Raw genomic sequence first — 10,776 nt, forward strand, 5'->3', positions numbered from 1 at the left:
TTACCCAATGTTTGGATTGAACAAAAGTAAGGGAAAGAAAAGAAAATAAGGGAAACACTTGTTTTGATAACTTTTTTCTTTTAAGCAAAGGAGAGTTGAGGGAGTTGAATATCCTTTACTTTCCTTTGAATTATTATCTTTTATTTACCTTAATTTGGAGGAAAAACTAAAGAAAGGAAAGGAAGTTTCTTTTATGATGTGAAATATCATTTTAATCTTATTAATCTTTTGCATAAAATATCTATAAGAAGGATATAATTGGAAAAAAATCAATATAAACAATTATTTTTTAACTTTCACAGTTTAACCAAACAAAGGTAGTGAAAATCCTTCACTCCCTTTACTAATTTTAACTATCCAAACAAAATAAACATATATCATTTCCTTTCATTAACCTTCATTTCTATTTCTTTTACTTTCATTTCCTTTATAATTACTAGATTTTATTACACTCACAATGTGGGTAAATAAAATATTTTATATTAAAAAAACCAAAAATGATTATTCGTGGAATGGCAAGGGTTTTTTATATAGATTTATTGGTCTTATATTCAACTCCCAAATAATGTTTTTCAATTATTTTATTTGAAAAATATATAAAACTATGAAAAGATGTAAATACCCTTATAATAATATTAATTGCCTTTTAAAAATAAAGGTATTTTAGTAATTTCACAACTGATTTGGTGTCAAGTTGACTAGTGACAATAACTTAATCAATCACTTTATATATAGTACAGATTTACCCAAACATGGTGTAACACTCCATACCCAACTCGATCGCTGGGTCTAAGCTATGAGATGCCACATTTGTTTCTGAAGCAACTACAATTAGCTATAACAAAATTTATGTCGATTCAATACACCATAACCACTAACATGATTATTATATCATAATTTTATAATAAATTACCCTATCCAGGGTTTATATGAGCTTACAAAATCTCTTTCAATAACCCGAGACCAATGAAAGACCAAATTGTATGGTTTTAAGGCCTTTTAGGCCGGAGTTGCAACTCCCACTATACGGTGTTGCGACCTTGAGACAGTAGGCTAACTTCACACTTTTGAGGACTAAAATGTAAAGTTTGTAAAACTTCATCGAGTTGACATTATGGCGTCAAATAGGGGAAGTTGTTAAGATAATGACTGGTGTCATGACAACCATAGGGCAGTGTTGCGACTCCATAGGTAGAATACAATAATCCCATTTCCTTTTGGTTTCAACCTAACATATAACAACATATGTATTATACCAAGACTCAAATTGACAATTCAACACAACAAAAAATTTCATATACAACTTAAACTCAATAGCGACCTTTTCTATGCATGATATATTACCATTTTCATTCATTCACAACTCAAATACACAAATTGACCATTTGCAACTTAGTAACCATTTGAAATGTATACATATGCATATAAGTCACAAGCATTGCAACATCTCATGCACTTCAACTATGTGCCAACTTAATTATACAAACCAACCATTTGACCATTTCCAATTTACCATTTTTGGCTTCAAATATCAACATGTTCACACGTTATGACAAACCCGACTCAACCTAGGTACATGCCATATATTAAACAAAAAATGGCTATACAAACAATGTCGAGTTGAGGACCATAGATTGGATGTTGAAATCACCTCTCGAAACTTCAAATTCCACTATACCTACAAACAAAATAAACAAACTATACGCTGAGCGATAAAGCTCAATGGTACTTTCATGATTCAAGAAAATATAACTTTAGCATTAGTAAATTATCACAAGAAATTCATGCTTAATGTCTAACCAATTTAAATTCTATCATGCCAAGTATTCCATTATCATATATATATGTGTGTGTGTGTTCATACATATGGAAAATGGAAAAACTAAAACCATTCAACATTTGCAATAGAATTGATTGTTTATGGAGGTGAGTGGTTCATTCAAGATAGCCGGTGTGATTGAAGACGCACTTAAGTTGAAGTTGTTTCAGTACTCATTGTGAGATCGAGCACGAGCATGGATCAATTCATTGCCACCAAGTTCCATATCTACATGGCAAGAATTAGAAGAGAGATTTTTGGTTAAGTATTTCCCACCAAGCAAAAAATCTAAGTTAAGGAACGAAATCACAACTTTTCAACAATTGGATGACGAGTTTTTGTATGAGGCTTGGGAGCGATTTAAGGAGTTACTTCGTAAGTGTCCTCATCATGGGATTCCTCACTGTATCCAGTTGGAGACATTCTATAATGGTCTCAATGCACACACAAGATTGATGGTAGATGCTTCCGCGAATGGTGCAATTTTGTCTAAGTCTTATAATGGGGCTTATGAGATCATCGAGAGGATCGCGAGTAATAACTATCAACGGCCAACAAATCAAACAGCTTCAGGAAGACGTGTAGCCGGAGTTCATGAAGTTGACTATTTCACTTCGTTATCAGCTCAGGTATCGACTATTTCCTCTATGTTAAAATAATTAACTGCTAATAGTACTAATAGTTTTGCAGCTCAGCCACCAAGTCCGTTTGAAATAGTTTCCTGTATGTATTGTGGGGAAGGTCATTTGTAACACCCCAAACCCGATCTAGGAGTTATGGTCGAATCTGGCGGTGTCACATTGAGGTGTTTAGCGTAAAAATTGTTGTCGTTGAAATCCTTAAAATCAGTTAATCATTTTGTTATTAAACGGTGATTCCAAAACGGGTTGTTCATTTCGAAGCGTGCATCATTAAAAGCTAATCCCTTTTAAAACGTTATAAATTTTCCAAAATCTCATTTATTGCGGAAGTTTTTTTTAGGAAATGTTGCGAAAACGTGGTGTCTTTGGAAACAATTACCTTTTGAAAACCTATCTTTTTCTACAACTAGTAGTTTATATCAAACTAAATAAATAAAAACCCCAATTTAAAGTTTATAACTTTAAAAAGGCCTTTTTACAAAAAAATACCCAAATTTAGTTACTTATAAATCAAAAGCTAAAACGGAAGCTGATGCAGTTGTGTGGCCATCATCAAGTCCTCAAGACCAACCGCCTACTATTGGGGATTACATGCAGTTAAGCAGAGGGTGAGTTTACAAAACTCATTGTGTAATCCCCAACAAGCAAACAATCAATTAAACAAGAGATAAATGCGGTTTGGGCTCGAGCAGATTCATAATAACAATCCGATTCGGTGTGGGCCTAAGCCCTTTCCCGTAACAGTAAATGATTGGGCTTGAGGCCATCACAATGCCAGTAATCAGTAGGGCCTTTGCCCAATTTCAGTAATAGTATCAGTGGGTCCTTGGCCCAAAACAGTTATAGATATCAGTCATGCAGTGAACAGTATGTAATATCATTAATCGATGCAATAACAATACAAAATCATTAATCAGTGTGGATATGCAGTTAGAAATCCTACCTAATCCAACATCTACACACCACTCTGTCCCGCCAAACACACCATGTGAGGATAAAATGACCCACCTAGCCAGACACACTAAGATTAGCATCGGTTGCGGTACTGAACAGTATTGCAGCAAAGCTGCCAGTAAAATAAATGGCATATAGCCATTAGTAGGTCCACAATCGTCTTGGGTGACCCGTGCAACCTTATCAGTACGGTACACTTCCTCCAAATATAACAACCCATCCCCATGCAATATATTGTGACATAATATCATACGTGTATGCAAAATGTCATGCTCAATCATAGTCATACATATCATAGAGCAAATCAGTCATACATAACATAAGCTATAACAGTAATTTCATCTCCTAGAGGTATTTCGGTCATTTTACCCTATGGGGGTATTTCGATCATTTTACCCTATGTGGATATTTCGGTCATTCTATCTTATGGGGGTATTTCGGTCATTTTACCCTATGGAGGTATTTCGGTCATTTTACCCTATGAGGTATTTCGGTCATACATGGCCCATTATGACCTAAGCCCATGAAAATGATCATGGAGGCCTCTACAGTCTATCGCCCATGGTTCGTGGGTTTGGTTTACCACACGAGTGATCGCACACTCATGTGGTCTCAACGCCGTATTTCAGCTTTTGCTGTTATACAGTTACAGTGGGGTGGTTACACACCTGTTGCGATTTGTAAATTCCCTTTGTTTCGGACACTCTTATTCTGAAAATCAATGATCATCGCACCCTTGGTTCCCAAGCAATGTGTCAATCAACCTTGACCACCATTAGTTAGGAATGGAAGCAATGCAGGTTGGAGAAAGCAACGAAAACCTTGAAAACCTCACCGATCTCCCATCAAGAACAAGTAATAAATGAGATGATATATATCTCTCCACAACAATAACCTCCCCAAATCCCAATATTCTCTCCTCAAATCTCTCCAAATATCCCTCCTCAATTCTCTCTATGACCAGTTCAAACTCCATATAGCAGTATTTCAATCCAACTCTACCACTCACACGAATTAGGCAGCAAAAGAAATACTCCCTTTTTGATGCACCACCACTTTAACCTTAGACCCCATGTACATTCCACATGCCCCTTACCACTAGACCTACAACTCCTTTGTATAATATTTTAACCACAATAATTTAAGAACCTACTATCTAGATCCAAGGATTTTATTCACTTAAAATAAAACAATTTGGCATAAGCTAAGGCTTGAACCCCTGACTTCTCAGACATTCATTTATGTTACTTCATTGAACAACTAAATATTTATGTGCAGTCTCCTAATTGTTCCCTTGTTCAAAACCTATTTTTCTAGGCCCAAAATTTGGGGTGTTACACCATTTTTTTGAGAATTGTCCATCAAATCCCAAGTTAGTGTACTATGTGGGGAACAAGTACTAAAATAGGAGTGGACACATAATTGAAATGTGCATACTCAATTTAGATCCTGACCCGATTAAATTGTAGGTTGCATAACAACTCTGACCAAGCTCTGTTATCTGCATAGTTTTTAGATTTGTGTGATTAAATTGTTTCAAACTTGACACGTCCCTGTTACTTCACACGAATACTAAGAAACCCTTAGTAAATAAGGATCAGTAAAATGCGTATTTACTAAGTAAAGGATTCTGAAAGGCCCTAATGTGGTTCCAAACTCATGAAAGATCGAGTTGCCATGGAATGTTTTTCCGAATGTTATTAAGCATGTTGATAATAAATTGAGTTTAATTAAAGTAATTGTCCTAGTTTATTTATGTTATAATTGCTGCAAAATTGTGTTTAATTTTACTAAAATCTATTTCATTCATATAGTTTGCATACTTAGGATAATTTGCATTAGGGATCATTGCATTTAGTTTAATATATTTTAATCACCACTTCTCAACTATATTGTGTTTTTATTTACCAAATTGTTAATATAATATTACAAATTAAGTGACTTAGCACAAATACAATCCTTGTGGAGACGATAACTCGATACTTACTTATTACTTGATAACGACTATGTACACTTGCACAAACCTACGCGTTACAATGAACCAACCTCTCTGGTTGATTCCATTGATGGTGCCTTATTTTCGACTAATGTGACATCCACATTGTGAGCCATTTAGTACCAAATTTGAGCCAATTCCAAATTGTTTTCTGAGATATTTTTGCTTCAAGTTTCCTCCTCTTCCTATTGCATAAGGCTTTGGTTACTCAAGCCTTACTGTCGTTGTCAAATGAGAATGAATCGAACTCCGCGACCTTATCAGTTGACATCTTCTCTGCTATAGCCAGAAATTGTATTAACTCTTCTATACTTTCATTCAATATCGATTTAGGCTACATGCTAGTGGTTAGTTCATCTTTCACTTCTACATTTATGGTTAGTTTTGCTGCTGTGTCAATTGGATCAGAGACCGTTTCAAATATGTTCAACTTATCCACATGATCTTCAATTACAAGCTCTGATTGAATCTCACCATAAATCTCATCATGGTGATCAATAGTGCAAGGGTTCTCATGATCCGAGTGGTGAACATCAGGCATGTCCTCTTTCCATGGAGGTAGTGCTTCGAATATTTCTTGCATCAGTTTCAACATTTATGCCATCATGTTTGACATGTTTGATAATACCTCTGATTTGTTCAGACTGGTGGTTTCACATGAAGGCATCTCATACGAATCACAAGGATGTTTGTCTTATTCATTAACTCCACTAGTACGGTGAGGCTTTATTTCCGTGTTGGTTAGCTCTATCATGAATAATTTTTGATTTTCCATGATCTCCCATTGTTAATATACTTCCTCATTTTTATATTTCATCATCAAAGATCATCTCATCGTTAAACCACATTTAATCAGTTAATTTCATCCTTATTTAAATGATTTTACTGGGATAAAATCTATGGATCAGTGATTGACTTAAACAGGTGTTCCTCTCCTTTGAGGCATATAATGAGATTAAAAAACAAAAAAATAGTAAATGTGAATTAATAAAAATAAAATAAAATAAAATAAAACAAAATTGTTAAACGTAAAAATTAAAATTAATCTAGTAACGTTACCTCATCAGCAACAACGCCAATGACTTGACCGCCTCCGGATGTACTAACATCCAGAGTGTGAATACTACAACTAAAGATATCGATTTCAGGTGGTGTCTGCAAGTATACGGGACAGGTTGTAATATAGTTTTACAACAAAGTAGGTAACTTCCCCAAGGATCGTAGCCAAGGGAGGTGAGTATTAAATTAAAGTTAACCTAACCTCAAATAGAATTAATTAGTAGTTTAAATAAATTATATTACGATAAAATATAAAGGAAAGATTTTTTGGGTTTTTATAAATAAAGAATTAAAAACTACATAAATAAAAGGGACTTCAGAAAACTAATTTCTAAACTCAATCAAATGAAGATATGGGTGATTAGCTTGCTTTGGTGATCATAACTAATTCCTATTTCAGATTTCTATTCAATCAACTAGTCGTTACCCTAGTAGGATCTCTCGATCTTCCACTAAACTAATGAGTTAGTGAGAACTACTTATTCCTCAACCTCAAAGTTTAGACCGATTTAGGGATAAGGTGCTCACAGATAGGTCATACCAATTTTTGGTTAATTCCTACCTAAATGACTTCTTAGGCTTGTCAAGCCTATGGTTTAAGTTTTTCCTCTCCTAAGCAGCTGATTCGCTAAGTAAACCCTACATAGCAATTAATCACTTGCTAATCTGCCATAAGAGGATTAATTCCTCAATAATAAACTTGATAAATATATGCCTAAAAAATAAATCAAGAATAAAATTTAGAGAATCCTGATTATACTCAATTGATGAAGGGAAGGAATCCTCAAATGTTTGATTGCTTCTACAAATAAAGTTCTACAAAGAACACGATTGACAAGAACTGAAAAGAAATCTAAACCCTAAGAGAAAGAAAAAAACTAAAAACTAAATTACAAAGAGAAACTTAGAGTATCAAGAGATGTACTTTAACTTGTGTTTAACTTTTGATTGTGTAGACCAAAATTCCCCTGGCTCGTATTTGTCTCCTATACAGGGCCGGTGTTGTGACACCTTAGTTATTGTGTTGTGACATTGAGGGCAATATTTGTAGTTTAGGGATGGCTTTAGGGGTGTGTCGCAACATCCTATGGCTATGTCGTGACACCAAAGGTAGTATAACAATTCTTACGTTCTGCTCCCTATGTTGCTACCTCGAACTCCCCATATTGCAACACAACAACAAGTATTAAGTTCCTATGCCCTTGCATGGTCTCTTGCACACTAACTAAGTACATTAGCTCACCTTTAGGCATCATTTGGCCCCGAAGGTCAATAAAAGATTCAAAACACACTTTTTTATTGAATGTAAATTAAACCATAAAAAATTGACTAAAATATAATAAAAGTGCTTGTATTCAATCTCATCAAGTGCAAAAACTATTTTAATTTGCTACACCGTATTAGGGAAGATCACCACTCTCTTCATTGAAAGAGACATTTGGACGAAACTTGCTGCACAAATCATATTTCATTAGGACTACACGATAAAACTTGTATGTGCCAGAACCAGGATGTTACAACTCTCCTCCGCTTAACAAAATATCGTCCTTGAAATTTTGATATCTCCTAGAATCCAGTTTAGCCTGCTAATCGAAGTTTCCTTCTCATTGACATACTCCTCAAAAGTCTTATTATGAAGATGTTATTAGACTTCTTCTTTGAATAAAATCAAAATTGTTACGATTAAACACTCGAGCGCAGGCATCACACTCATACCTTTTGACAGATGTCAAACCTGTATTAGAGAATTCAAATAGTTTCTCACTGAATAACTTCTTGAGCACGTTTATATCTATAAAATAGTGACTCCAACCCCTCCGTAAATTTTCCTTGAAACTAGACTCATATATTATCTTACCATAAAATTTTCAGAATTTTTGGTTTAACCAATTAGGACAGTTTATGCATTAAAGTCTCCCCTGTTTCACTGCCTAATGGTTCTGACCTTTATTCACTAAAAATCAATTTTCTCATCGAATAATTTTCATATGGTGTTCTCACTTGTTTCTATAGAAAATAGACTCACTAAAGAATCTAGACATATAAATTATAACTCATAATTATTTTTATACAATTTTTAATGATTTTATAAAGTCAGAACAAATGACTCCAAAAACCATTCTGACCCTCTCTAACCAAAATTCAAATATCTCGAATATAAAATTCATTTACCATACCGTTATTTTTATATTAAAATAGACTTAATAAGCTTTAATTATATATATCATTCACTCTCTAATTCATTTTATACTATCCTTGGTGATTTTTCAAAGTCACACCACTTATTCTTGTCCCAAAACTGTTTGATTAAAAATTTTTTACTCTTTCATAATTTCTATGTATAAACTATCACCTAGGCATTCATAATACCAAACATATTCTTACTTAGCCATTTTAATAGCTAAAAATTATCACATATTTACACATCATCCTTTAGCAATATCATAAGGACATACATTCAAAATGACTAAGTCCCTATACATGCCATAGCTCAAACATTGATCATCATAAAATACCGAGTTGTTGTTGTTGATAGTGTGAGCACTCTTCGACGTCTTTAAGATTCCCAAATTTTCTTGTAATACTATAAAAGAAGGAAAAATAAAGGAAGTAAGCATAAAGCTTAGTAAGTTTACAAGCAAATAAATAACAACATTTAACACAAATAAATATACTCAAGTGTCATGATCTCTAATTTCCTCTTTACTTAATCTCTTACTCGTTCAATTACTTGTTTACTTAGATAACTCATGATTATAACTTACTCTTCTCTTTCTGAAATGTTGGTTCTCAATTGATAACATAATATGTTCTTAACTCTTATAACTCACCTGAATTTGCTATTTATGCTTTTACCTGAACTTTCATGGAACATAATTTGTTTACTAGCCCGTTGAGCCACATTGGAATAATAAAGATACTTGGGTCTCTTTTCTGATAATAACATGCCAAAGCCATGTCCCAGACATAGTCTTACATGGGATGTTTCTTGTACTGCCAATGCCATATCCCAGATATGGTCTTACATGGGAGTTCCAATATCAGTGCCCATGCCATGTCCCAAACATGGTCTTACGGGGGACCTCTCATCTCGGTGCCAACGCCATGTCCCAGACATGGTCTTACATGGGACCTCTCATAATCTCAATGATACCAATGCCATGTCTCCGACATGGTCTTACATGGGATCTCTTTACCCAAATATCATGACATTTGTATCCAATACATTCCTAATGTTTCAACGGGACTTTTTAACACTAATTCTCTATCATCTCATACTTGAGTCAACATTAAATAATTTCTTAAAATAAATACATAATTTCTGGAAAATAGCAGCATTAATAATAATTACTAAAATATTGTATTTATTTACCGTAAACTTACCTGAGTACAAAATATGGCCAAATCTATCAACTTAGTCTTCAACAATTTTCTTTCCTCGGTCTAACCCTGGATTTCATTCTTCTTGATCTATAATAGAAAATTTACTTTATTTAATACTCACATTTATCAAAACAGCCCTCGACTCTAACTTTTCCAAAATTATGATTTTGCCCCTAAATTTTTACATATTTACACTTTTATCCCAAAGCTTGGAAATTAAAATTCATCCCATATTCTTATGTTTTATAACATGTTGAACATTTTTCCCTTCTATGGTAACATCAAATTCCCATTCTAACACTTATGAACATTAGGTATTTTTACCGATTATGTTGTTTTACTCGTTTTCACTTAAAATCGTTTAGCAAAATTTGTTTAACATAATTTCAAGCTTCATATTCTACCATAAAACATCAAAATAAACACATTTCACCTATGGGTATTTTTCCAAATATAAACCCTAGGTTAAATTATTGCTGGAATAAGCTAAATCAAGTTACCGGGACTCCAAAAACGTAAATAACCTTAAAAATGAGGCTTGGAATCACTTACTATGGAGCTTGGAAGCTTGAAAACCCTAAATATGGCTTCCCCCATTGCTAATTTCGGCCAAATGAAGAAGATGAGCACAATTTGCCATCTTTTTCCCTTTTAATTCATTTTAATTTCCAAATTACCAAAATTCCCCTAACTTAAAAATTTCCTATTTCACTTATCTCATGTCCATTTTTGTCCATAACTTAATCAATGGTCTAACTACCATATAAAGACCTCCAATTTAAAATTTCATAACAATTGGACACCTCTAACATGTAGAACTCAACTTTTTCACTTTTTACAATTTAGTCCTTTTGACTAAATTGAGTGCCCAAACGTCGAAATTTTTGAACAAAATTTTCACGAAATCATTCTGTGAAATTGTA

The 10,776-nt window shown here is 33.7% G+C and overlaps 1 non-coding gene across 1 annotated transcript; it reads right to left on the minus strand.

Moving 5' to 3' along the window:
- Positions 1 to 2,109: 2,109 nt before the first annotated feature.
- Positions 2,110 to 2,216, minus strand: LOC128034987 (small nucleolar RNA R71). The gene has a single exon (XR_008191391.1). It is a non-coding gene; the product is annotated as a small nucleolar RNA R71 (small nucleolar RNA).
- Positions 2,217 to 10,776: the final 8,560 nt, after the last annotated feature.

The sequence above is a fragment of the Gossypium raimondii genome, chromosome 11, assembly GCF_025698545.1.
Source record: "Gossypium raimondii isolate GPD5lz chromosome 11, ASM2569854v1, whole genome shotgun sequence".
Lineage (NCBI taxonomy): Eukaryota > Viridiplantae > Streptophyta > Magnoliopsida > Malvales > Malvaceae > Gossypium > Gossypium raimondii.